The sequence below is a fragment of the Nothoprocta perdicaria genome, unplaced genomic scaffold, assembly GCF_003342845.1.
Source record: "Nothoprocta perdicaria isolate Ctin4 unplaced genomic scaffold, notPer1 scaffold_113, whole genome shotgun sequence".
NCBI lineage: Eukaryota > Metazoa > Chordata > Aves > Tinamiformes > Tinamidae > Nothoprocta > Nothoprocta perdicaria.
In genome coordinates, this window is record NW_020454239.1 from 199,185 (window position 1) to 226,874 (window position 27,690).

The following is a 27,690-nucleotide window of genomic DNA, read 5'->3' on the forward strand; positions in this document are numbered from 1 at the left end:
AGCACCAAATTCTCTGCAGCAAATGAGCACTAGCAAACAAATCTTGCCCAGCCAAGCAGCTGGATATGGCATCTGCTCCTCCTGCAGGATCTGCTGCCTGGCAAACCAGAAGAGCTCACCAGCAAGAAGTCAAATATCGGACAGATGTTTGACTGTTAATCTCTAGTTCAAGATCATGAGTGGGAACTGAAAAAGAACTGAAGCACACAGAATAAATGTTGATATAAACTAAGACTCTTTAGCTGAAAAAAGATAATGAAATGGGAATATGATAGTTTAATATAGCATGTATACTATCTTAAAGATGGACTCATAGCTGAAGGCCAAAAGTGTCCAGAAGCTATTAGAAACTCACCAAATTCTTTTAAAAACAAGAAAAAAAGAAAGTGGAAAGTGAAAGAAATAACATTCTCCCTGTTAATGTCTGTCTCATCTTGACTTCTTTTTCTATATTTTAACTTGGAAATATTGCGGGAGTCCCAACTTATGAAGAAATAAGGCAGCATTTTTCTTTCTGGTAGCCGACTRTGCTAGGACCCTTGTGATGAGATGATTATGGTAGCATCAAGGCTCACCAAAGAGCTCTCTTCTTTATCCTCACCTCTTTCCGTAAGTCTCCCATAGCAGCTAGGGCTAAAGTAACCCAAAACTTTGCAGTGTGGCACTAAATACAAGTTTCAATTTGCTCAGGTTGTTCAGTAATTATGATGTGGAATTTCACTGGAACGCCCTTCCTATGAAATGGAAGATTAACTCTTGTAGCTAGGAACATCACATTTCTTTCAACATATAAGCGGCTGGAAACAAAGCGTAACACACAACCTCTAATTATTAACATCTTTATCAGTGTTCAGGCACTTATTTAAACCAATATTGTCTGGAACGAAACTATTCAGCATGCGGTTTGTTTTGCCTTAAAGCGCCTTTCATTCACATTTGGCAGCACCCTTAGAAATTAGGAATGCAGTTTGTTGCAATGTAATTAAAGACTCTATAAAAATAGCTTGCCAGTAATTAGCTTCTATATTTTGGGGGGAACATCAGGCAGAATTGATAATGACATGCAGTAACGGCAGTGGGGCTGTAATGCAGATCCATACAAGGGGAGAGGGGAAGCAGGAGAAGGTAATGGAGAAAAAAAAAATCAGATAAAGACTTTCATTAACTTAGTAATTAGAAATTAACTTACCTTAACCTAACAACACTATTTGTTTTATGCAACTACTTGTAGGAGGTGGAAGCAGGCCAAGCCCTGATGGCTTGYGAGGAATTTTGAGTTGCCAGCAGGACTTGTTCTTACCTACCCTTCTCGTGACCCGCATTACTCACTCCTCACTACAGCAGGGTTTGGAAACTCCTGCCTTTTGGTTTACTCTGAAGAATTCTGCATTATACTTTTGTTAGGCTAAACATATAGGGCATCATATATACCATCATGAGCCAGCTCAGAGCAGGGAGGCATTCTCATGTAACTCAATAAGCTAAGAAGGAAAAAACAATCAGCAAGTGAGAGCATCCCCTGAGCCCTGTTCCTAGCTAGCCAGATAAAAACTAGACAGAGGCTTCACAGCAGCCAACTGCGCATGTCCAGGTATGCTGGAAACTAAGAYTCATCCTTCTGAACGCAGCAATGGCAAGCAAAGCACCCGAGCAGGACATCGAGGATGTGTTGCTGCAGGAGTAACATTGACTGTGTGAACCCCAGTCAGCAGCTCTCAGACAAACCCTCTGGAAATCTTGTTTGAGCAAGACCTGAGTTTTAGTCACAGCTTTGACAAAGTTTTTCCCGAAAGGTGCCAGATCCTGTCTTTATGTAACTGTGGTTGCGCYGGCACTACTGGGAAACAATTAAATGAGCCTGGAGGCAGGAATGCAGCCCAACATTCCCCCCAGCACAAGAGCTCCCAAAATAGCTTTATTCATACAGGATTCTAACACATTTCCCCAACCTGCAACATGCTGCACTGCACTGATATATCTCAGATAACCATGAACCAATATAAACTCTTCACAAAACCTCTTTGAATAAGATAGTAATTTTAGATTGCWTCTGTTAAACAGTCATTATGGAGCAGATATTGTTTATATATGGATTTACTCAGCTTTAAAACTACAAGCTGAAACACTGAGCATGAGAACAACTGCAGTATTGAACTCAGTAGAGGGGTCAATCACAGATGTTAAAATATGAGCATTAGCCTCTTTGAACTGAAGCATTTAACATATCAGTATTTTGCTGCTCACTTAACTATGCAGCAGGGTCAAAAAAAAAAAAAAGACGAACCCAACTCCTAGACAGCAGAAACCACCACCTGTCTGACAAACAGGTACCAGGAAAAAGCAATCTGGCACAGTCATTTCATAATTCTCTGAAAGAAAAGGAGTTTATTTTAATAGGAAGGAAGGTATTTTAACTGCCCAACTCAGATCATCCTTTCCACAGGACTGTTCAGTGTTTCACAGTTATCTTAATTCAATGTTCCTCTTGCACCTGCTTGTACTCTTCAGGATGCTAAGCTATCAACTGTCATTCATCTAAGAAAGTGCTCCTCAAAAGCACTTTTTCAGCTGAAACAAATAAACATACCTATTCCACTAATGCAACCATTTTCCTCGCCAGTTAGTGGATGTTTTTAACCAAAAGTTTAACAGTTTGTCCAGCATACCTCCTGCTCAGGGTCCAGACCCAGTCCTCAGCTGAGCAGGGGAGCTTCACTCTCACACCCTACCACTGTGGACACTGCCTCAGGACTGGGAGACATGGGTTCATACGCTTCATCTCCTTCATTCAGAAGAGAGTTAGTCCCTTTATACCAGCCCAAATTAGGCAGAGAAAGTACCTGCTCCTAGGCTGTTCATACGCTATGCCAATTACTTTTACATAGGGTTTTTGGCTGTTTAATTTTGTGTCAGTTTTCTGCTGCTTCTGATGCAGTCATACTAATAAACCCGCTTAATACAGGTCAGGCTTTTTATTTAATTGCTGTTAATAGAAAGATACTGTCCAGGAATTTTCTACATTATTTTGAAGGTCCTGAACACTTCAAGAATTTGCATCAGCAGAAAGGAAGAAAAGGCCTCTAATCTCACCAGCTTTGTCACCTGTTAGGCTCCCTGCTAAATTGTTGGTGTATTATAAGCATTGTTTCTTACCTCACTGTGCATAGTACCAAATAAGTGCTCTATATTATCAAGAGCTGCTTACATCTTTATTGGATTAAGGAGGAAAAAAAGAGCATAAGAGGAGGAAAAGTAACATTTAGCAATATTTGTAGTCAGTCAGGATCAAGACTGCACATAATATGGACAACCACAGCAGATAGGAAAGTGCTGTCAGGAAYAGAGTTATGATCTGAAGGCATCTATAGCCTACCGCGTTTATCTCAAGCAGAGACCTAACAGCTGTTTAATGAAGATTTGGCAGTCTCCTTTCTTTGGCCTAATCCCTGCAGAGACCCCTCTCCCCAGGTCAACTGAAAAACATTACATTTGCCCAGACAAGGGCAGAAATCAGTTTTTGTGCTGTTAGTGTAAGGACTGTAGCTAGCATACTTTAAAATAATTATTAGCTAGTTCACTTGTTGGCCTATTAAGGATTCCTCTCGTATTTGGGATAAATCAGGTGAGAATACTGAGATTTGGGCCCTCACAGTACATCTCAAGAGGGGAACCAGTATTTCACTGTAGTAGCTTTTTCTAATTTTAACCATGGGCATTCATGTTCCTTAACAGAGAAATAAAAGTATTATCACTGACTCAGAGTTTATGAGCTAAGAATAAGACTTTGAACCTTAAGTGCTCTTCAGTTTCATTAAGAATGAAGTACTTCACCTAACAGATGGACCAGTAATTTACGCTGCACAGAAATCCSTTTGAACCTTCTTGAAAAATACACAGCATGTTTAAAATCACAAGTAAGATTACAGATTTCCTGGGCAATTTCCGCCTGTTCTCTTAAGTGCTTGTTAGAAAGCCCCTCTCCAAAAGACCTTCCTCAATTTTTTCCCCACTTCTTCACCTCCTTTCTCCTTACATTGTTCCTGCAGCTCTCTTAGCAGATGTTCCCTGGCTTGCTTCCACCTGAAGCAAAACTCCTTTTCTTTCTTTGCTGATGTCAGATAGCCTGAAGAATGCCTTTTACACCGGCCTCGCAGCATCATTCCATCGCTTCTGCTGCAAATGAAAAACCGTACGATGGAGCAGTAGCAAAAGGCTGTTGATGACATTTCAGAAGACTTGCTGTACTTCTCTGGCAATGTTTTCTTAGAACAAAACCAAAGAAACTGCCAATTCCCTTCAWCTTCAATTCCCTTCACCTTCAATTCCCAATCTTTCAACATTTTTCAAGGAGTAATTATTAATATTCTTGGAACTTCTGTTTCCTAAGGTAACACTCTTGAGCCACTAGTTTCACCAGAGAAGAGGAAAAAAGTGCACAAGAACCACAGATTTTGTGAAATTTTTCCAGATTTACACATTTCCACTGACAAAATATTCCATGAACTGTGCAGACTACTTCCATCCCTGCATACACCTCCGGAAGAACAACTATGATGAAGGACAATGCAATCCCTTCACGGCATGTTCAACCAGCTCTAAAACAAACGCTGAGCATTTTCTCTTAATTTTGCCGACATTTAGGTTGACTTTGGAGCTTTCCCCAGAGCCTTCAGGGAGCTGCTTGAGCAAAAACGCTGTCCTAGGATTAACAGACCCCGCTTCTGAGAAGCAGAACAGTCAGCCATGCATTAGGCCACATTATCCAACTTCATTTTTCCCTAATACATATCCTAGCAAATTGATTCATTCAGTGCAACATTACACCTCGTCTCAGGTAACTTGGCAGCTCTTCATGCTCAGTAAAAGAATTTTCAGGCAGGTATTCTCTAGTCAAATCTTAAAAAGACAGTTTTTAAACCAAAACAGTTCAAATACAAAATCCAAATGACAAAGATACATATCTTTAGAGTATAGCTCAAGGCTCCAGCAACATCCTGTTCAAACTGTAATTGTTAATAATTTATCAAGTATTGGAAGCTAAAGCTTAATTTTAATTCAAATTTAAATCTTTAATGTAAAACTTCCAGTTATTTTCTCTTTCCCCTTCTGATATGATGCAGCACATCTGCATTAAGTACATTGAAAAAGGAAATACACTTAATAAATGAGAAAAAAAAGTTTGTAAGTCAGTGATCATTACTCAACAAAACATAACCCATAAAAATAGCCACAATTAAAGAAAACTGAACAGTCCATGGTCACAATTTATAAAACATTCACTTTGCTTAGGAAGAGAGGAATTTCCATAATTCAAAATTATAATTAAGCCAGGACTTCCCTATTTAGTAACTTGTTCTCTAGCCCTCCTGCCATTCTCCAATTGCTCCATATTTTATACATTCCTAAGCATAGAGTTAAGTTGGTTGAAAAAAGAAAAAAAAAAAAAAAAAAAAAAAAGGACTGCCTGCCACACGCTTTTAACCTCCTTTTTCTGACGACTAAGTCACAAAACTTCAGACATAACCATTATTATGTTTATATCTCATGGTATTTTAGTATATTCTGACATAAGTAACAGTTTTAAGATAAGAAAAGTGGATGTTTTCATGATCATGGGGAATATATCGCCAGCTACTCAAAAGGGAGCGATCTTAACAACCAGGTTGCTTCACCCCACTCTTGTGAGGCAAATCCCACCATGTATCACCTCTCATTACTGTGCTGTAGCCCTGTGCATTCCTTTCACTCACCTTTCACCAGCTTTACATCAATCTGGAGAAAATCACTTAAACATGAATGAAAGAAGGGAGCCCTTTGACTCTGCTTTATGTTATGAAAATACGTGCTATTTGCTCACTGACCTAGAAAATAGCCTTAAGGTGTTAAGCGGTTATCTTTGTCAAATGTTTGGTCACASGAAAATCAAGTTACCCCTTTTGAGAATATATTATAGAGAGAAGGGGAGCCATCATCATAAACTTYCTTGCCATATTATAGCATATTATTCACACTTCATCAGCACATTTCACTGCAATTAAAGCAATGCAGGCATTCATTTTWTTTTTTTTCTGTTATCAAGGTAAACAAAACAATGCAACTAACTACTTGTTATACATTATGRTTAGTAGTTTAGTAACTACTGGTTACACATAACTACGTTATGATTGGTGGATATTCACTAACACTCTTTTCTCTCAAAAAAAACCCCAAAYAAATCAATTACTATTCAATACTGTAGAAAAGCAACACAGGATGAGAGCTTTATCTAAAAAATTTCAACTGCCAGAAGAGACCGAGTAACCAATTGTATYTGAGAACTGTATCCTCCACAGGGAAAGGGTATTAAACCATAGGGCTGACTCTTTGATCATTTCTGTATTATATAATGGGTAAGAATTTTTTTTTCCTCTGATAAAATAGAAGTCATTAAAAAGGACACTAAATGAATGTTCACTTGGGAACAGTTGGGAACTTGGGAATAGGTCTTATAGCTTGTATTACAAGATAGCTTGTATTAGCTTAATAGAAGCTCATAACAAGCTAACACAAACTTAATAGCTTGTATTACAATCTTCCTCTAGGGACGGCATTTTTCATCCTTTTCATCATCACTAATACCTAAGTCTAGCCCAGTTTTAATACAGYTGGTATAGAAACTTCACTATGTTGGCTTTTCCTAATCTCACAGCAGGTGTTGTATCACATAATTTATGCCATTTCTCTTCAGAACTGTGACAGCATTCCAGAATTTGAATTGAAATCCAGCAGTCCTTTTTTTTTTTACCCATTAATAGGAATGGGAAAAAAAAAAAAAAAGGAATTTGCTAGAACTTGCTATCTCAGTTGTAAGAAAACAAGTTTTGCACCTTTGACTGAATCATGTAACGATGTAGTTGATAGATCAAGCAACAGACATTCAATGCAAAACATCACATAACTGTGTCAGGATGCTCTTCCCCTGGGCACTGCAGCTATGACAGGAGTAACATTTAGGAGTAACGTTACGTTTCTGCCTCTTACTGACAACATAATAATTCATTGGAATGATGGTAGTAAAATGGACTGTTTCACATTTGACTGAATGCTAACAGTGCTCTCATTTACTCTCCCATCCCCCAGTCCCTCCACTTCAGAAAGGGTTTAAATGTTCAGCAATAAGATTAAAAAAGCTTCTAGGGTGGCTTGCAATTGTGCTATCATGTTASCTTTTTATTTTTAGTAGTACCCTTCAAATTGTGCTCACATTAATGTAATAAAATTAACACTAATTAGGCAATAACAAGTGAGACTTAGAGCACATTACAGGGATTAAGAACCAGATGAGAGGAAGGACAGCACAAAGTCAACCTGAGGCCAGAATAATCTCAGTTAGTTATTCATTGTTCCAGGAAATACCTCACAYGGAGATCTCTGCTGCTATTAGAACCTGCTTGGAATTTTATTCAGAAAGAAAATAAACTTCTTCCTCATGTGGCTTCAAATCCCTCCAGGTGCTACCAAAACAGCACTACTGCTGCTGGTAGACTTTTCTAGAAAATCTATCCTCAGAGAAGGATCAAATCCTTCTCCCTTTGCCTCTCCCACATGCACACACACCCATCACCCATACTGAGCTTTTGCAACCTTCTGCATTTGGGCKAAAATGCATCACGCTTTTAGGCCCTTAGAGAAGGGTGAAAGCAGGGATGCACAGCCAAGTACTTAGGCGGGGTCTCCATTCCAATTGTTAAGAAAAGCTAACACCCACACCAATAGAAAGAAAGCGTAAGAGAAAACTTGAGAAAATACTACCTTCATGAACTGGGGAGGCCAGCAATCACATTTGTTCTCCTCGGAAAACTGGAACTGATTAAAGAGCTGACAGCAGTTACCTAAGTGCATGCAGTTAGCAGTGCTTACACTGGTTAAAGGAATACAACTGGTTTGTTACTTTACAGGTTAATTTTAAGCCTGCCAACTGAGTGACCTACATTTGCTGGTCAAAGCAACTATAAAAGGGGGCAAAAGAAATACCTTCAGAAGGGAAGCACTGTTGTGACGTTCAGTAATAACCTCTTCCTTTCCGTTGCTCACAGACCTAGAAATGTTCTATGTCTGCGAGAGGACCCTATGCATGGTGCAAAATGGCACACCAGACTTTCACGTCAGCTTTGGCATCAGAAGAAGGACCCCAGAGCTATTGCAGTGTGAGAAGTTGATGATTTTTGGATTATTTCCTCAGTGCAAATCTTTCCTCTCATTCCTCTTCCAAATACAAAAAGAGCTTTAGGCCCTTTCCTTATTAACATATTTCTTTAAACTTAACTATTTATATAAGCCTGCTTCACTTATTTCATTATTCTGGTGACAAATGGAAATTGTTCATTTCCCTAATAAGAACCACATATGCTGCTGCTCAGTGCAGCCCAAAGCACTTAGCATTCCCAGATGTGCACCCAGAAGTTTGGCCTCCATCAGGAAAACCCACTTGCAGAGAAGGAGGTGGTGGCCACTGCAGGCACTTTAGCAGCAGTCAGGGAGAGCTGAAACCAAAGCAAAAAAAAAAAGGGTCTGCATGGGTGATTCTCACACTCTAACTGATCCTACCTGGAGCCTAAGGCACCATGTGCATGTAAAATTGGAGCTTTGCCTCCTATATGACCAAAATAGAGAACTGGAAAAGGCAACATTTAACAAGTGCTGAGAAAAATCCATGAATGATGTGTCTTTGAGATTTGTTTTCTCTCATAAACTATTTGCTATCCTTTTGCAAGCCCTAATTACTTTTCCATATATGACTCTTTTTAAAGCTGCCTAACTGCTTTGAAATTTTTACATCATCCCTTGATATCTGTTTATTCTTATTGTACTTATTATTCTTAATGCTGCAGGCATTTTATCTGGGTGAAAACATGTAGGTACTGCCAATAAGAACTCAGATTTTTAACACTGAGAAGAGCTCCTTTCATTTCCAAGTAGATAACCCAAAGAAGCATCAGGGTTTTAGGTTTTTGTTTGTTTGTTTGTTTGTTTTTGTGCATTTCCATCCCTATTCCAGTGACTGATTTCATTATCAACTTGAATTATTGGGAGGAAAAAACAAACAAGCAAGCAAATAAACAAACATAAACACTTAAAGCACAATGATGAAAAGGAAAGGATTTAAACTTTCTTCTTTAGTTAGGCTTCTTGCCATAGCTACCCTGTGTGGGTACCCTGGCTATAAAACAGTAACTAGGGACAGAGGAGCCATCTCCAGCTGTAGAARGTATGTAGAAATACTTATTGCTCTGTGCCCAAAGCCTTAACCTGTGCAATATCTCAAGCGATTCTTTCTCAGGTTACATACCACAATAAAACCCCAATATTCAAACTTACATTTCTTTCTCCTCAAAAAAACATAACTAATTTCTTTGTGACGTTTCTGAATTAAGTCTTCTTTTCACCTTCACCAACGTTTAAATTGTCTAACTATATCTTTACAAGATTGCTTTTTCCATTCTTGTATCAGTAAACCTCTATCATCCTAAATCCATGAAACTATACAGAATTCACATTTCCCATTTTTTTCTGCCCTCCTGGTCAGTAGCCTGGAAGTAGCTAGAAAACTTTTATACTTGCTGCTAAAGGATACAAATATGTTTTGCTGCTTTAAAGGACTTCCACTGCTGTCAAAATGTGTTTGCCTTGGAAGCTATCCAATTTTATCTTACCATGCTGTCAAATGCAAACTCATCTCGGTCACAAACCTTAATTCTATTGTTTTATGGAAGCCTCGTAAAACTAGAGCTTTTATATCAAGTCTCATACTGTAGGCAGGAATATTCACAGAAGTTTCCACTGACTGTATACACTAGGAAAACGGAAATAGCATCAAACTATTTTTTTTCTGAATAGCTTTAGTAACACCCATTTTTGAACACTGAATTCTACAGTATTCTACAATATTCTACAGTATAAAAATCATAGCTATAGTAGCTTACATTTGGAGTTAAGCTGTACATATAGCTGATAGGTACAGTAATTACCTTTGTAAAAATGATCTGGACTTTAACAAGCCTAATAAGTTCTCCTTAATTTTACATGCTAATACATCTTATTCTCAAGTGACCTTTTTTGTCTTCATTCTGTTTTTACAATTACTATTAAAGCATCTGAAAGTTATGCAATACAACAAGCTCTTAAGCCACCAGGGGCCTCCTAACGCAAGATGGAAATTACTCATTACATAAATAGGCTTCATACTTCAAGTTGACCTTAAATCCATAGTCTTTTGCCAAGGGAGCAAGGGGGAAATCTACGGTGATGCAGTGGTTTGCACTGTGCTTATGTCATATAAACTGTCAAAAGCAAAAGGACCTCTGCCACATTGGAAAGCAGAGACACAATAGGCAATCTTTTTAATATTGCATATTGCAAGACTCCTACCAATGTAACTTCTCTTCTGCACCACATCAGTATTATTTTTTGTTCTTGTCCTTGTTTTCCAGCCCTTAACTGCAGCAGTTGCTTCATGCAGTGCCAGTCCCCTCTGCAGAGGCCACCAGAGCAGCGTGGCGGGGCCTGGGGCAGGGAGGCCAGCGGTGCCAGCGGCAGTGCCAGCAGCCGGCAGCGCAGAGCTGGGATTTCCCGGGAGGCCGGAGGTGCCAAGGGGCTGCACAGGCCGCCTCTGCATGACTCCACTGACAGCTCGAGGCCAAGCTTCCAGCGCAGTCATAACTCAGCTATGTACTACAGCGCCCAGCTCTTACTCCACACAGTTGAGAAGGAAAACATCACAGTAAATGACTGAGTAGGAAAGCAGAAAAAGAAAATACACTTGCCGCAATGTAGTCATGTTGACAATACTACTAAAAATCTGCCTCTGCCAGTCTCTGAATTTTTATAAAGTAATCAGTGCAATGTTAAAGTTATATCCAAAAGTTCTAAACTATCCAACTCTAAGGGTTTGAAAAAAAGGGAAAAGGAACCGTAATGAAAGGAAATTGCCAATACCTAGAAAGATCAACATTTGAACAGCTTGCCCCAAGCACCCTTTTTAAGTTTATGCTTCACTGCCACAAGCAGGAGGAGAACAGATTAATTCTAATTTTCAAAGGTTCTTTAGGATGGAGAGAGTTTCCTGAGAGGCTTAGAGCAGCAATGGAGAGTCATGCTGTCTTGGTACTTGCCTCCAAATAACCTTTTCCCCRTCCTCTGATTTGGGTCAGTTAGATGAGAGAATTACGGTTGACCAATTTTGATGAATAATCTTAAAGAAATAAATGGCAACTTTCGCTGTTGTTTTAAAAACTCCCCTCAGAAAAATCACTCCAAACATCTTCCAAAAGAGGACTGAGAGGGGAAGCACTAGAAAATTTCCATCTGCTGAAATAAATGAAGAAAATAAATCTAAAAAACGCTGACTCTGGGCTTGTGTGCCATTCTTTAGATACATGGTTCATAACAGGAATAAAATGCAGACACTGTACCTCTTTTCTGGCTTGGGGTTGTGCCTCTGGGACTGAGAATGCCTGCTGCCTCTTAATGCTCCTCTGCTCAGCTGGCTGTTATTGTGGCCTCCCAAAGAAAGGGGCGCCCGGAGGCCAGCCCACGGCTGCTCCTCGTTCCGGTGAAGCGGCACAGACGTCCGGATGGCGGAAATGACATGGCCAGGGTACGCGGTCAGTGTGTCTTCCCGATGGCGCGAGCTCGCATGAGCGAGAGTTCTCTCTGAGGCTGGGTACTGCCGCCCGGGCCTGCGGAAGCCCCTCTCCTGGTAGTAGGCAGGGAGGCAGGGCCGCGTCTGCTCCATGACGCCCCCGCTGCAGCTCCGCGAGCAGGCCGACCAGGGGCCCCAGCTGCCCCACATGCCTGGGATGCCGCCACCGCCATCTTCAGATGCATCTTGTTGCTCCTCTATCCTCTGGGGCACCTGCAGACATAACTGGCTGAATTAGGAACTGCAATTCATGTTGTAATACAAGCACAGCACTAATATCTCTGCAAGTCATTCGCTCTCTGGTCACAGCAAGTGAAACAGAGCTATGCACCAAGTGGCTTCTCATTCCCTCTCCCATGACTGCCTAGCCTGCTGGTAAAGGAGAATCTCCTAGAACCATCAGCCCTTCAAACCGAGACCTACATTTGGACTGTCTAGATAGGATTTCCTCAGCATGGAAAACACTGCTCAGTGCAAAAGCTAGAAATTCAGAAATGGGAAACTATTACTTCAAACATAGTTAGGAGGTAAAGTCATTTTTAATGATGATTTAGGTGAAGAGACACTGGCGGCTCCTCCACTCTAATGCCTGAACGATGGAAACTGCTTGCGGCAAACACTGACTCCAAATGGTATTTCAGGAACTCCCACATAAGGTGGAACTTCTAAGTGAACAGCCTGATTTCCAACACACCAAAAACACTGCAGCAATCAACTCCCACACTATCCCTGATTTTCCCCCCTTAGTGCTCTTCCAAAATTATTTCAAGGAAAGAACTACCAAAGACGACATACCTGATCCTTCATATTCACAGAAAACACTCTTAAATTCATTAAYAGTAAGACAGGGTGAGTTATTAGTCTTGCATTTTTAATACCACTTAGTCCAGACTCATCATTTAGCAGGACAGGGAAAGAAAGAGTCTTAGGGGATAGTCTTTCTAAGCTTCCTGCACTCAATGTGGCTAGAAGGGATGTCGCTGAAAYGCAGGGACTACGGCTCTAAAGGGAGGTAGCCCCTTACACATATTTAAGGGTTCTGACTTTCTAGCTGGCAGCATCAAGGCAAGCTGGAAGTAGCAGCCATCCATCCCCACGTCCTGGGGACTGCTGCCCTAAGCTCCAGCCATTCCTGGAGCAGGCTGCAGCCAGGATTTTGCAGCATTTCACACTGGGCAGAGTGCTGGAATTCGCAGCACACAAATCTGAGCCTCTTAATTAAATGTAGCTCTTCTGTTGTTCTGTTTTTCCAACTGGATGAATCATTAGTCAAAGCAGGCTTCTCAAACCCAATTCTCATGGCTCTTAACAGGCAGTATTCTTTTACACAAACATCCTTTAATAGCTTCATGAAATTGTACTCTGAGTAACCTTTGTACCAACACACATACATATCAATTATGAGTTATAAAGGGATTAAGTGAGATTAAATCCACAACCATTTGCTTACCATACCTGTCCAGCCCTGCTCTAATGCCTCAGAAGGAGCTCTGGAAAGCCAGTCTCGTCCCTGCGTGCTGCTTCTGCMCCTCCAAAGGATGGTCTCCTGCCCAGGGAACCAGCTGGAGTCGCAGGTGACAGGAGCAGCCGCCAGCTGAGCGGCGAAGCACCTGAGCACCCCAGCTGCTCAGCCAGCTGCAAACACGGGAGGCTTTGGTGGAATGTGGTTTGCAAACACGGYTTGAACGCACCGTTACAAGATGAAAACGTGAGCCAGAGCAGAGGTTGTGGTGTTGCTGTGTAATAGTCAGTTGTGGTCTATATAATTTAAAACATTTCCCCCCTCTGAGGTTGCTCTTACTCTTTCATCACCAACCACAGAAAAAACTGCATTTAATTATAGCTAGTGAATAATAAAAAGCATCTGCATTAATGTGACATTTTCCCAGTTTCTGCAATGTTGTTTCAAAAACAGGAGCAGATGTCTCTGTATTTCATATGCCCTTTTTCTGTGGGTAGCCCATTTGGCATCAGCCTTTTAAATTCAATAGCCTGTACAACCTAATAACCACATAATGTCAAAATTATGAATAACATGCAACAAGGTATTGGYTTCTGGCTGTTATATTTGCATTCATATCCAATAAGAGGATACCACTGGCTSAGAATATTACCAARTAAACGAGTGGTTCTTCACTTTGCRATTTCTCACTGAACACTCACTGCTCATACACAAACTGTAAGTTAATCTCTGCCACAGATACAAAATAATAGTTGTTATTCAAAATATTCATTCATTATGTTTCTTCTGGTYTGAAACCAGTTTGCAGTAAAATTCACTTTAAAAAGTACAAGTCTATTATTAACAGAAAGATCAGGTTTCATTTTCCTGGACTATTTTATAATGGTTTTTTTTGATGGCTTGGTGTCTCTCTTTTTTTTTTTTCTCCTTTTAAAAGCCAAGGTATTCTTAGAGACAACTTAAAATCTCTTAGCCTGCCAGTAACTGAAATCACTACTGAACTAAGAACTGTTTCCCTATATAGAAACAGAAACTGATATAATAGCGACAAGTGTTGACCTGCTGTAGAGAGAGCCTCCTGGCTATCAAACTTAAATGTAGCATGAATTGTTTTAGATCAAATTGTACTTCTAATGACTGAAGGCAATGTAACTTCATGCACCTTAATCTTCACAGCAAAATACTTCTCAACAGAGCACAGCACAGTTTAATATAGCTATTCAAATCAGAACACAATAAGGGGATCAAACTCATAATTACTTAGATGCAAGATGATAAAATGGARGCAAGGGTTTTTCAGGAGCAAACGACTCAGGCTATGCACTTTTTAAAGTCAGATCTCAGCTCTGGGCAATTTAAGAAAGATAAAAACTATTCAACAGAAAGGCAAGTGAAGCATGGGAATAGATTGCCCGRGGAGATTCTGGGACCTCCGTCAGAAGATGGATGGCAAATATCCATCAGGAACAAGAAGGTACCCTTCCCTCAGGCAAGAGAGGTGAACTACAGCACCCAGAGGTCACTTCCAGTCCTTTTGTTCTAAGACTTTCAAGTTACTCTGTGGCTATTAAGGAATTCTCACACAGCCCTAAGACATACTTCCCCAAAGCTAAAGGGATAACAGGAGCAATCCAAAACACTCAGGTTGTAAACAGGCTGATTTTCACAAAAGAGCTAGGTATTCAGAGAATGCCCACTCTAGGTCCCACCTAGTCTCCCTTTAAAACTTATTCCTTAAATATGGGAGCTATAAAGAAAAYCTTGCACCTTACCAAATTAAATCACAGAAGCAATTCACGTCACAGAACCTCTCAGTCAGCAAAAGGGGGAGATCCATTAAGAGACATTCCCACGTGTTATTATTGATTCCTCCTGCAGATCACCTAGTAATACTCATTCTAACTAAAAATGCCCTATCAAAAAGGTTTCTATCTACTGCAAGTGAATCAGTAATCTATATCTTGCTCTACAAATTCAATCTATTTTCTTCCTCTTACTTCCATCCTCTGATTTTATTCTTTTCTTTTTTTGTCTAGATTTTTTTCCAGTCTGGCAGAACAAGAATTGTAAATTGAGGCAACACATTTTGCCAGGTGCAGCTGTGCAGTAAACTAACACGGCAGGCAGAGTTAAGAGGAGCTTTCACGTGCACAAACACTTGCAGTTCCTACGTCTGCATTAGTCTCAAGTTGCTACAAAGATTTTCTAATTTGTAGCAACTTGAGCAAAAGCAACCTTTTTAATCTTATTTCATTGTATTTTAGCTTTTTATTTCTCTTTTTCTTGGAACAAGCACTCTACTCCATTCTAGTTCCTGTTTACTAATTTATCAGCCAAAACCTATAACAATCGTGTCGGTTGATGGTGGATGTTGTTGTAACAAAGATCTTGTGCTGGTGAATAAAAAAAAGCCCAACTAACTAAAACCCTCTGGGTTACTGCACTGTCCCTTCTAATGGCAGACAGTGCGACACCGAGCCTTGCAGCCTTCCCTGTGGAATGTGTCAGTTACTTGTATGACAGCAGTTGACTGATGTACTTTGCATGTACTCAGAAGAGACACTAAATTTATCTGGAGCTAAGTTTCTGGCATCATGCAAAGCTGTTAGTTCACTGCAAGATCCACTAAATTCACCTAGTTTTACACTATTACTTTTCATATCATCATCGATTCAGTTTGCTTATTTCTCTAGCCTTTCTCACTAATTGCCCTTGTACAATTTAAAAAACTACTTGTAGATACCAAACAACTTAGCATGAAAGTATTCTTGCAAGAACTTCCTCTGCTGACAAGTCGTGATTTTTCTCCTGTCAAATATGAAAATATTTGCATTACACAGAAGCTCTTCAATGTTCAGTAATGCTCATTACTCCAACAGGATAGAAGAAAGAAAGGTGTAAAGTGTGACAGGACACTAAGTGGAAACTTTACACTCAGATGCTTAGAAACCTGTCTACCTGGGCTTATTAAAATATATATCTTCCTAATCATTATAGTTACCAGTTAGCATCTGCAGAAAACATCTAGAATGACAAAAATTCAGAATTCTCACTTCCACTCTCTGACTCATTGGATAATAAAGTTACAAATAATACACAAATAATACTTTTAATTCATTTAAATTTACACAATTTACACAGACTATATGGGAGGAATGAATGAAGCTGATATATTCTTTACATATTTCTAAATTTTAAAGAGTTCAGAAATCTAAGATTATTCTATAGAATCAGTAGCTTTTAGATAGACTAATTCTTGTTAGATCTCTGCCTAATACAGTATTTGTTTAATATTTGTCATTTGTGTAGCTAGAGTTCTCTATGAGAAGTTTTGAGCTTTTCCCCACTATATGACAGGCTTAGATCTTATTAAATGAAATATGACAGCATGCTTGCATTTAAAATATGCTATGCATTTCAAATAGAAAAACACTTCCTCTGGGATTCATACAATACAGCAAACACGTATGATCACCCTGATCCTAAATCAAGAATTCCAGTAGACCAGATATTGAAATACAATGCATATTTCTAGTACCACCTCCATCAGACAAGTTAGAAATAACACCCACATCTCGAGATAYAAGCAGCGGTTGTTGAAGTTAAACTATGTGAGAACGTCCCTGAAGAGGAAATATCACTTGAACTGCAAGCCACAAATATTTCACAGAATCACAGAATATTCAAGGTTGGAAGGGACCTCTAGAGATCATCTAGTCCAACCTTCCTGCTCAAGCAGGCACACCTACAGCATGTGGCACAGGCCGGCATCCAGGCGGGTTTTGAAGGCCTCCAGAGAAGGAGACTCCACAACCTCCCTGGGCAGCCTGTTCCACTGCTCTGTCACCCTCACAGTAAAGAAGTTCCTCCTCATCTGGAGATGGAACCTCCTGTGTTTCAACTTATGCCCATAAGTGTTTCAAGTGTAACTAGTTGTGCATCAAGTGGAGAACTGACTGCGCAGCTGTGATGTGACAAACAATGATTATAAAATACTGTAGGATACTTAATCCTATTAAATTTTAGTGGACATGCAAATGAACCATGCATAAAAGTCAAAAAAGAGGAAACTTTAAAAGCCCATTTAACTAGTATTATGCTTCTGATTGCACAGAAGAAGCAGAAGTTTAGAAAACAGTGCAAGAAACAGCACATGCCCAGGAAGATGTTTTCCTTTCCACAGACCCTCTGCTTTCAGCTAACAGTAATTTAAGGGCCTTCTAGAGCTAAATGCCACATCCAAAGGGTTGTGTTTAATAGCCACTAATGGACTGCACCTCCATGAATACAACTAAGCCCCCCTTTAAACCTATTTATAATTTTGGTTTCCAAAATAAACTATAGGAGTGAATTTTACAGTGTAGTTGCATGTCGTCTGAAAAAAACAGTACTTCCTTGTCTTCTCATTAAAGCATGCTACCTTATAATTTCATGTGGTGTCCCAAATACTTTATGTTGTAATAAATGAAGAATAATCATCCTGTATTCGCTTTCTCCAGACCAATGTGTTTTAAAACTATGAATCCTATCCAAACTGGTGATCTCTCTCCTAAGTTTAACAGTTCTAATCTATCCAGTCTCTCTTTGGCCAGAATATAGATAATCCTCATTCTCTCATTCCTGGGATCTTTTCCACTCCTACATTTTGCCATGATGATGCAATGCTGCCCACAGTATTCCAAATGTCAGTTCATGATGCTCTGGACAGCCTGGCCAGTCCCCTGTGGACAGTCCCACAAGGTCAGAGCTAGTTTTTGTCCTCTAAGAACTCCCAGACGGTGAAAATGAAAGGAGGCCGACACACAGAAACTACAACTGAGCTCAACGGTCAAACTAAAGCACGCCAAACTTTGAATGGGTAAAGAAATCACAGTTTGGATTTAGAACCTGTTCAAGAGTAATATTAGAGTATTCCCTGTCAGCATTATATGAACGTGGCTTAATTCTTTTGCCATTCCCATCATCTTCAAAGAATATTATTCCAGTATTAGCCCAGCTGATTTCCWATAAAGGCCAAACCTACACAGTCATAACAATTTCCCAGCAGTAAGTCTTTACAGTTCGTTTTATAGACATTCACTTGGAACAGCCGTATTTTAAATACCTCTTACAAAAAACATGTGGAACGCTGGCGGTTTGTTAAAAATAATCTACCAAACCCCCCTAAAAACTTGCAGATAACTCATCTCTCACAGCTAGCGGAGAAATGGAGCAGAGGCCAAACAAAACATCATGACACAATGTGTACACGTCTGTTCGGTTAGCACGCTCTGCTATTTTAATCCTTCGGTGCATTTTGGAAGCCTTTAATCAGAGATATAGTAAACCATTTGAATTTTACAGTACATAGTAAGTGTAAATACTACCAGCTTAAATGATTTGGGTTTCCGTTCTTTGTATAAAATCCGCCTGAACATCTGGGCCTGTGAAGATTAAAGGTCTAAAAAGCCTGGAAATAGAAGGCCTTTGTATTCACAAATCACTGAAGAGTTACAATGCCTGGAAAGTTTAACCACCCCTTCAACCAACTTGGACCACATCTGAAGAGACTTTAACATTGTTTCAGTAGTCTARAAAGTAAAACAGCTCTGAATGAGTTCAGAACTGTTCTCATGCCAACAAAGCTTGAGGTTTCCTCCAAGTTTGACTAATGTTTTTTCACACCAAGACCACCACCATCATGCTCTGAGAGTTACATGTTCTAAGACAGAGGTTTCTTTCCTTTTCTTTTTATGAGACAATCAAGTACCTTCCAGTAAATACAGGGCCCACTCCTCTGGCTAACTTCCACATATTTTATAAAAATCCTATCATTTCTCTGCCAGGATTGCTTCTGATTTACAGTAACATAATGGTGGTCAGCACCAGGCTATATATCATTATATCAGAAATGAGGTTTCTTCATTTTATGTAAGTATATATCGTTGATTATCACCTGTGATCTAATCATTAAGCCTCTACAATTTTTCAAAGTCAATCATTTTCAGCTGTGACAAAATTGTTGCCGTTTTATATTTCTACACTCTGTGAAACTCTTTGGAATCCACATGTGGTAGGAACATGGATTTTATTTACCCAGTAATTAACGGAACGCCGCCCAGGATCACTCCGTGACTCATATGSGCAGCACTCCAGCAGCAGGGAAGACAAAGTGTCATAAAAGAGAGTGATATTCCCTGACAAAAGAATCTGTCCAAATTCTGCCTGAATAGGGTTGAAATCTTTATCATTGCTCCGGCCCAAAGCCTGGGACAGGCCTAGCATTAAGCATTGCTAGGAAAAAAGGTGAGCAGCCTATCTATCACTTTGCAGTTTCACCTGCTTTAGAATCTAACAGGAAGAAAGAATGTTCCATTTTTTCCCCCACAGAAACACAGAACAAGTTCTGAGCTCCTGGTGTTCCAGGGCTTAAAGTTAACATATTTATCTAAGATCTGATTTTAAGAGCTCTGTGGCAATGTTTGTGTAAAAAAACMCAAACCATTGGCTTTGATTTACAAAGAGATGATTGCATCAAAAAACACATCTTTATCTTGCCTCTCTTTCCCCTACAAAATAAGATTTTTATTCCCTGACCATGTTAACCCCCAACACAAAGCACAGGAATTAGCAAGAGATCCCACAGCACTCCTTTTCGGCATTTGCCTCAGTGCCCTGGCCAAAAGCCAAGCTTAGATATTAACTACTTTGTCTAAGTCCTATTTCCCCCAGTATTTCAAGGATATACATAAGACTTTTCCCCTGCTTCATGTTTTAGTCTACTATAGCATATTTGAATGGATTAGGCAGCCATATCACTTTCAGTTAACAGAGCAGTGACTTTTATGGGGCACAGCAAAGTGAAAAGAACAGTGAAAATGAGGAAACATTGCCTTTCCCTATCATTATTACAACATAAATATAAGTGTAAGATCACATTTATGTACAAATAATCCTATATAATCTTAAAATTGATATCATTGTCAGTTTTAGTAATCAAATTCTCATATCCTGGAATAGTACTCTTACAGTTACCATCCTCTCTGTACACTCTCCTCTTACCTCTGCACTCCTATGTCTAGCATCTTCTTCCTACAACCCAGTAAAAGGAATTAAACCTCACAAGTTAAGCCCTTTGCTGTAGTTCAGTGTATTTAAACAAGCAAGACCACCAGGGAAAACAAGGATGGAAAGACAAAGGCAGAAAGAAATCAGCAGCCTATTTCTTGGCTTCTTCCTAGATACAAGAGAGTTGGTACAAAACCAGTCTCCCTGTCAAAGYAGGTAGTCCAAACAATCGTAGAATGTGCCATAAAATGAAAGTTTTAATTTATTTGCCACATAGAGATTCCACGTAGGACAAACTTCAGGGAGGCACTGAACCACTCACAGAATCACAGAAAATGAAATGCTTGTAAAAATAAATTCTGACACTTAGCTAACAGAGTGATGCCATAAGCTCAGCTGCACAAACACGGGAAGATAGGCTTTGTTTTCAGTTTTTGTGGGCATCTGACAACAGTGATGTTGTTTAAGGTAAATAAGCACAAGACTATTTCTAAGTTGAAATAAATAAATTAAAGTAGCCAGGTATTGCTGAAACTAGAAATTCTGTTTTGGTCACCTTTTTCCTGTGATCAACAAGCTTGCAGCATTAACTTCAAAACTCTAAAAGCTAAAAGCAGAAAGCATCATCCAGTCAAATGTTTCCCAAAAAGGTATTTTTTTTTAACTACCTAGTGTTCAAAACATTTATTTTTATTGTAATAGCCAAGTTAATGTTTCCTCAGAGTAATAAAAGGGAAACTGGAAAAGTGTTACCATTTTGGTAAACTAACCAATTGGTCAGTTTGGAGATGGGGAGGGGGTACCTGAAAAGAAAGAAATTACAGAATAAACTACAAATGAGGGAAATAAAACAAACCTTTCCCTGTTGGTGCTGTCATACCCCTAAGTCTTTTTCCACTACTTACAGTTCTCTACCATGTCAGTAATTTGGCTCATTTTTCTAACAACGCCTAAGCTGTCATGCTAGAAATTGATTTTTCTTTTGTGCACTCCTTAGCAGAACAACCTGCGGAGCTTAGCTCTTCCAGAATTTCTTTAGGCTTCCTTTGAAGGAACAAAAAAAAAAAAAAAAAAAAAAAAAAAAAAAAGATGCACTTCTTCCTTAATACTAAAGTACTAAAAACATGTCAGTAATAGCTAAATGCTGCTTTATGTGGTTCTAAGATACTAGAGATAATTAGAACCTCTTACATAATTTCAGAAATTGAAAGAAGGTTTTTGTTCAAAATCAGTACTATTTGTCAGCCTCYGAAACTATTATTTTAAGCAAGAAACTACTCTGAACTCTAAACAAAAATGAAATAGCAGGTCAGAATGTATTACTAAGATTTTGAAATAAATACAAATGTGTGTTTTCTGATGTTTGCAGGTGTTTTCAATTCATAAATACAAGATCTCAGCTGCACAGTGGGTGTCTAGAGGCACTTGAAACTGGATTTCTGATCACTGCTCTGGGAACTGTCCTGGTTTTTATTTAATTTTCCCAAAAGTTGTAAGAAAAAAGATATTTAGCCAAAAACCTAAGTCTAGTTCTTTGATTGTATTTCTCTATCCATAGCTTTCAGAGCAAAAACAACTATATTCAGCTTTCCATGCAAGACAAAATACAATTACTCTCTAACAACATACATTCAAGGGTCAATCCTAAACATATGCATGGTTTTAAGCTGCAAAATAACCCCCTAAAGATAATGGTATAAGTTTGTTTCACTGGATGTCAGCTCTAGTTACTCCTTTTATATAGTGCAGAAATAGATGCTGACCGGGGAGCCTCAGCTTTCCACATCAACAGAGAAGGAACATCTCCCAGAGTTACTGAACTAAGAACGTGCCTTTGAAGTTTCTATCAACAACAACAACAGAAAAAGACTTTTCTTTTTTGTCTGGAACCATAGATTCATCAGAAGATTTCTGAAAAATTTAGCACAGGACAGTTCCAGTCTGAATACATGAGGAGAATCCTGGCCCACAGTGTAAGGGCTGAGAACAACAGACAGTTGTGGCACCAAAGGTCATCGCTGGGAGATGGAATTTTCATTTTCAGTGAAAACAACAGCTCCGAAGTATTCACCACACCAGCAGAGACTCCAATAAAGTGAAAAAAAAGTCCGTTAATGCCATATGCCTTCAGCTCTTTTAACTAAAACAGTAGATGCTCCAGGCTCATAGTATTTCTCATTCAACTAAAATCAAAGAAATTAATTTTATCAAAACTAGTTTTGGAGCTTCACAGAATGAAGCAATTGTTTCTGACTTGCTCTGTTCTAGCTGGTAGATTTTTTCTTCCCCTAAGGCCATATGGAAACTGGGTTGTACCATCTCCCCACTGTCAATATTACAAAGGAATGTCTAATTAGACAGAGTATTGAAAACAGAGCAACAATCATCTCAACTGTACAAGGAAAATAAGATTTAAAATAGTTCCCTAAGAGGTCAGGTTTTCAAGACATCTAGTAACAATCTCTATTGTTCTCTCTCTTTTCAAACAGTCCACTACTTTCCTGAAAGTAGTGAAAAAAATTGAATGAAGACCTCACGAACGCTGAGCAGGATGGATGAGTTCTTTGGGCTCCAAAGTCTTCTTAGACATGCCAACATCTAAGATGCATGAACTTTTCACAACAGCACAAGAAAAGCAGAGCAGTTTCCAACTCCAACACTGAGAGATAATTAAAATCTAGCAAATCAAGTGTGGTTGGAGCTCAAGGTCTATTTGTTTCAGATGTCTCCATCTCTGTAAGAAAAACTGCTACCTATGAGCAACCAGATACATCTGTTAATCACTCTATATTTCCTTACAACTTGCAACAACACACTCTCGACAGATTTTTTTTTCCTATTTATCACCATTCAAATAATTATTTATGAACAGTTTCTTTGAGTATATGTTAATACACCAATAAATAAATAAATAAAAATCACACTACCACCAGAACTTTATTGGAATTGCATTGCTTTATACATCTCACCCTAGTGATTTCTACATTTAGCTTTAGGTAGACAAAATCTAAATATTTCTCATGCTTACCTTTCTGTGTTCGATTGAAGGTTGTGGGATGACAATCTGAAATCCCAGCACTGCCAAGGAACTGAAAAGTCTGAAAAATTGAACAGTGAAACGGAATATTATAGTTACCACTAAACCAAACCACACATCTACAACCTATTACAGGGCTTGATACTACAAGAACRTACAGATATCCCACTACTAACCAAAGCAAAGTCACTAAACTGTAAGAAAAGCTCTAATGACATTCCCTTCACTACACAACATGTGATAACAGGTACACATGTATATCTGTCCATCTATAAAGAAAAACTTCACTAAATGGAATCCATTGGGTATATTTTAGATGACTTTATCTCTAAATTAAATATTTTCAGAACTGCCCGTTTTCACACTGCAGCATTGGGGTCAAGCAAACTTAGGTTTTGCAAGTTTTCGAAAGTGTAAAGCAAAAGATCAGTTATCTGTTAACCAAGTCTGCTTCTAACCCTGGCTCCTTGTTTTCGTGGATGAACATTCCACCTCCTGCACTCAGGAAACATGCACAAAACCKCCATGATTTTTCAGCAAACAGGTCCTTCCCCAGCTGCCTAACACTTGTGGAAATTGAATAACCTAACGGGCACAGGAGAGGGAAAGAAGCGGAAACAGTTCACCAGAGACTCGGGATAAGCAGCCAAGCATCACCCCAGGCCCCACATCTTCAATCTGAAAGGAGCCATAATGGGAACGAAGCCTAAACAAACTTTGCTCTGTCAAGCCTCACCACTGTAACGACTCCTAGGAGCCCACTACAAGTTAGGCTCAGTTAGCCCAGCCTTTTGATTGCTACAGTTTGTACTGGAGACTGGTTTGTCCCACCCCTTTCATCAGGAAACCCATTGGTTAAAGGGAAGGTATGAGTTAGATGATTTGTTTCCACCAGGAGTTTGACCTCCAGGTCTACAAAGTTTGAGATCCTTCATGAAGGAAATACCTGTTAATAACTTGTTGAATCTCAAAGCAGAAACAAAACTGATAGTTTTGAACACAAAATCAATCTGTAAACTAATGGGCCAGACAAAAATCCAGCTGTGCTTCCTTCTTAGAACTCTTTCCTTCTCTCCCTACACAGTAACATATTTTCAGATACAGKTCTACCAAACAGAAACAGCTTTTCTATACTAAGCATTTCATTAGCACAAATACCGAAAACCCAAGAAAAACAATTCTGCCTAGCAGAGTATTATTTGTTTGCTCTTGTTAATATCCTGCAAAAGCATCTATTAGATAAATATTAATTGTACATGGCCTATCATCACCTCATCATCAGTCTGTGCCACTCTCTCTAAAAGCAASGAACCATTCAAAGAGGGGAAAAAAAAGTCTTTATTTCCTTACTGTCATGTTAATTTGGAAAAAAAAATAAACACTTTAAAAGACTATTAGAAAGAAGTATTGCGTTTTATATACCTGTGATCTGAGATAAAGCAAGGCACCAAAGAGTCATCTGAAATCAGAGCCAGTGTAAGGCACTATAAGGAAACAGCAGTAAGAGCCCAAACGTGCAGTTAAGAGCAAGGCCCAACGGCAGTGGTGGATGGCAGCCAAAGGCAGACGCAAGAAGCTGATTTGCCAATCACACCTCAAATCAAATGCAGAATCAGAAACAGAGCTAGAGCTCCAAACTGCAACATGACCATGTTAAGTCTCTCTTCAACTCTCTTCAGSTGCTGTTTCCAAATACTCATGCAATCATGAAATCCTAACCTTCTCAATGAAAACTCAAGTGCATAAGTAGACAGGACCTCTAGTTTGAGAGAACTAGCCTACACCCTTTACAAGGTAATTTAATTTCAAAAGTTTCCAACAGTTCCTGCTCTCACTCAGGGATTCTACTCCCCCTAATCCCTGAGCATGTGCAAAAGAAAGTTCAAAAGTTGCATAAGGAAATGAATGCTGTCATTCACAGAAGGGCAGGATTTTCTGATCAGTCTGAAGGACTACACATTTCCATGAATACATTCTATTGAAATCATACACCAGGTTGAGAGTGCTGAAATGAGAACTGTAATCTTCAAAGCAAATTACTTATCAGATTAAAGATTTCAGTTCTGAAGTGTATTAGAGTATTATCTCAGTGTAGTATTTATGCAATTACTCCGTGCCAAGCTTTTCCTGACTATTCTCTAAAACTGTTGCATTGTAGTCTGCACCTGCATGCAAAGCTAGATTTCAGTTTGCTTCTGTATGTGCACTTGGATCTCCCAGAAACACCTTGGTTATCAACCTACTGTTGCTAGAACATCAGAAATCTAGCAGGAATATTCAAGACATCCTGAGCTTATAGTGATTTAATTTAAAATTACTTCACTTAATAGCTTGCTTTAGCTAATTCCTCTGTACTAGTTTTTTGATTTTTAGTTTTTGGGTTTTTTTTGTTTGGACTTGACCAGCTTTAGGCTTCCTAAGCTACAGAAATAGATCTCCAGCTTCAGTGGGTTTGTTCCAGGTATACCTACCGCGGAAAGGGCAAAGGGCAAAGGCTCCTCAAATTTAAGCAGAACTTTTTGAATATACATGGTTAGCACAGCATTTAAATCAAAATCTCTGTCCTGTGAAGAGAGAGATTACTTTGACACAGATATTCCTTTGTGCACTCACAGCTCATATGCCCTCAATTTCCTTCAGGTTTGACAGTTCAGGTACCAATTGCAGTTGCTCTGCGGCTGTTTAAGTCAGGCTCCAAGCAAGTACCTTGTTTCTAGAGCCTATGCTGTCAGTTATGCAGTTATTTGTTGCCAGGCAGCTAGTTAAAGCTAAGTCAGGTACCTAATTCAAGCCGCACTGCACCAGACCAAGCAAACATGCTTTCTTTCTGTTTAGCGGGAAAGGCCTCCTGGTAAGACAAGCAATCGGAGCTGTTTCTAGGCAGCAGCAGGACAGGCCTGCTATCCTGGAAAAAGGGCCCACAGCACTCATTCCCAGCAACCCAGACGATGTAAGACTGTTCAACTCAAAACACCTCTCTCCCAGTTCCTCCTCTGCCATTGCACCACTTAGTAGTTGCCAATGAAATAAGCTAGAGGGTACCCAAAAGGAGATTTCTTGCATTTTTGCTGTCCCTCAATAGTTGCACTTCTAAGGAGAGCTATTTTGGCCAACTGTGAATTATCCATACAGAAGCAAAAGATTTTAGGTGTGGGTTTAGTGCCTGACAAGTGGCTCTTGTCTCTTAGCCCTTACAGTGAAACTCTACAGGACAGTCAAAGTCTGGGACAGTTTGGGGGAAGATATGCAGAGAGAAGCCTCAACAGGAAGGGTAACATAGCTATTGCCAATAATACGTGACAGATGCATTTTGATGTGGAATCTGCTCTGGAATATTAGGAGGGTGCCTGAATTCAAATCCCAAGATTCATGTCTGAATACACAGTGAAGTAAGTTTAGAGCAGAGCTATTACTGACAGCATCTCCACACGAATTAAGTAGAACGAGGTTCAATATACTGCAGCTGTCATTCCAAGCAGGACATGAACTTTTGTCCCTATAGTATCACAGCTGCCTGTTCTTCTCCCCAGTCTGCTTGTCCAGCTACAGAACTGGACAGACCAGCTTAAAAACAGCTGTTTGCTTTGTCAAAAAAAAAGTTTGAAAGATCTTTCCTATGTTTGCCTCATGGCAAGACACTTCATGAATGCATAATACAAGTTTCTTAATGAACTGCAGCATAGACACAAAAGCACACAAACCTGAATTATCTAAGGCCAGTGACACTAGTCACGGAGCCTCAAAAAAAAAAAAAAAAAAAANAAAAAAAAAAAAAAAAAAAAAGCCTCCAAAAAACATAAATAAATAAATAAAAGAAGGAAAGGTTTTTTTCAGCGTTCTCACAAAAACTTGCTATCACAACACAGACTAACAGATGCTCAAAGCATAAACAATTTCTTATCTTACTATCAAGGAATGCTATGTCTGGGATACATATGCTTGGACAATTACTTTGGACAATCTTTTATTTATCCTCCTATGATCCATACAKTTAAAATACCTATAAACATTAAAAACAAGAGGCAAACAGAAATATTGCAGCGTATTATATAATACTTAACATTTATTTCATCACTTACCTCAAAGAAAGCATTAAATTGTCTACCATGATCCTTTAATGCAAACTGTTTTGAAGTGAAAAGTATTCTTCGGTGTGTTAAAATCCAACACAGATCACACATAAATCCTGAAGAAAGAGAAAAACATGTAAAGAAGATAAAAACGTGTAACACTTCATTCAGTGTTTCCTGGATAGCTTTGAAACTAGAGACAGGCCTTCATTAGTCACGTTTAATCAAACTCCTGGAGTCTACGGCAATTAAAAATGGAACTTCAGTATATGCTCAATGAATAGATAGAACACATCTCATTTTTGTCACCAAGACTTCAAAGTGCTTTGCTGGATAAGACGGGAATGCAAAATCTTGACCTGAATCTCAAAGGTGCAAAACCTGTGTTCTTACT

General features: G+C 39.2%; 1 long non-coding RNA gene across 1 annotated transcript; it reads right to left on the bottom strand.

Annotated features, from left to right (window-relative positions):
• Positions 1-11,845: 11,845 nt before the first annotated feature.
• LOC112959066 lies at positions 11,846-27,406 on the bottom strand. Its single transcript, XR_003251567.1, has 3 exons — positions 27,306-27,406; positions 23,218-23,287; positions 11,846-11,893 (listed from the first exon to the last, which is right to left on the bottom strand). It is a non-coding gene; the product is annotated as an uncharacterized LOC112959066 (long non-coding RNA).
• Positions 27,407-27,690: the final 284 nt, after the last annotated feature.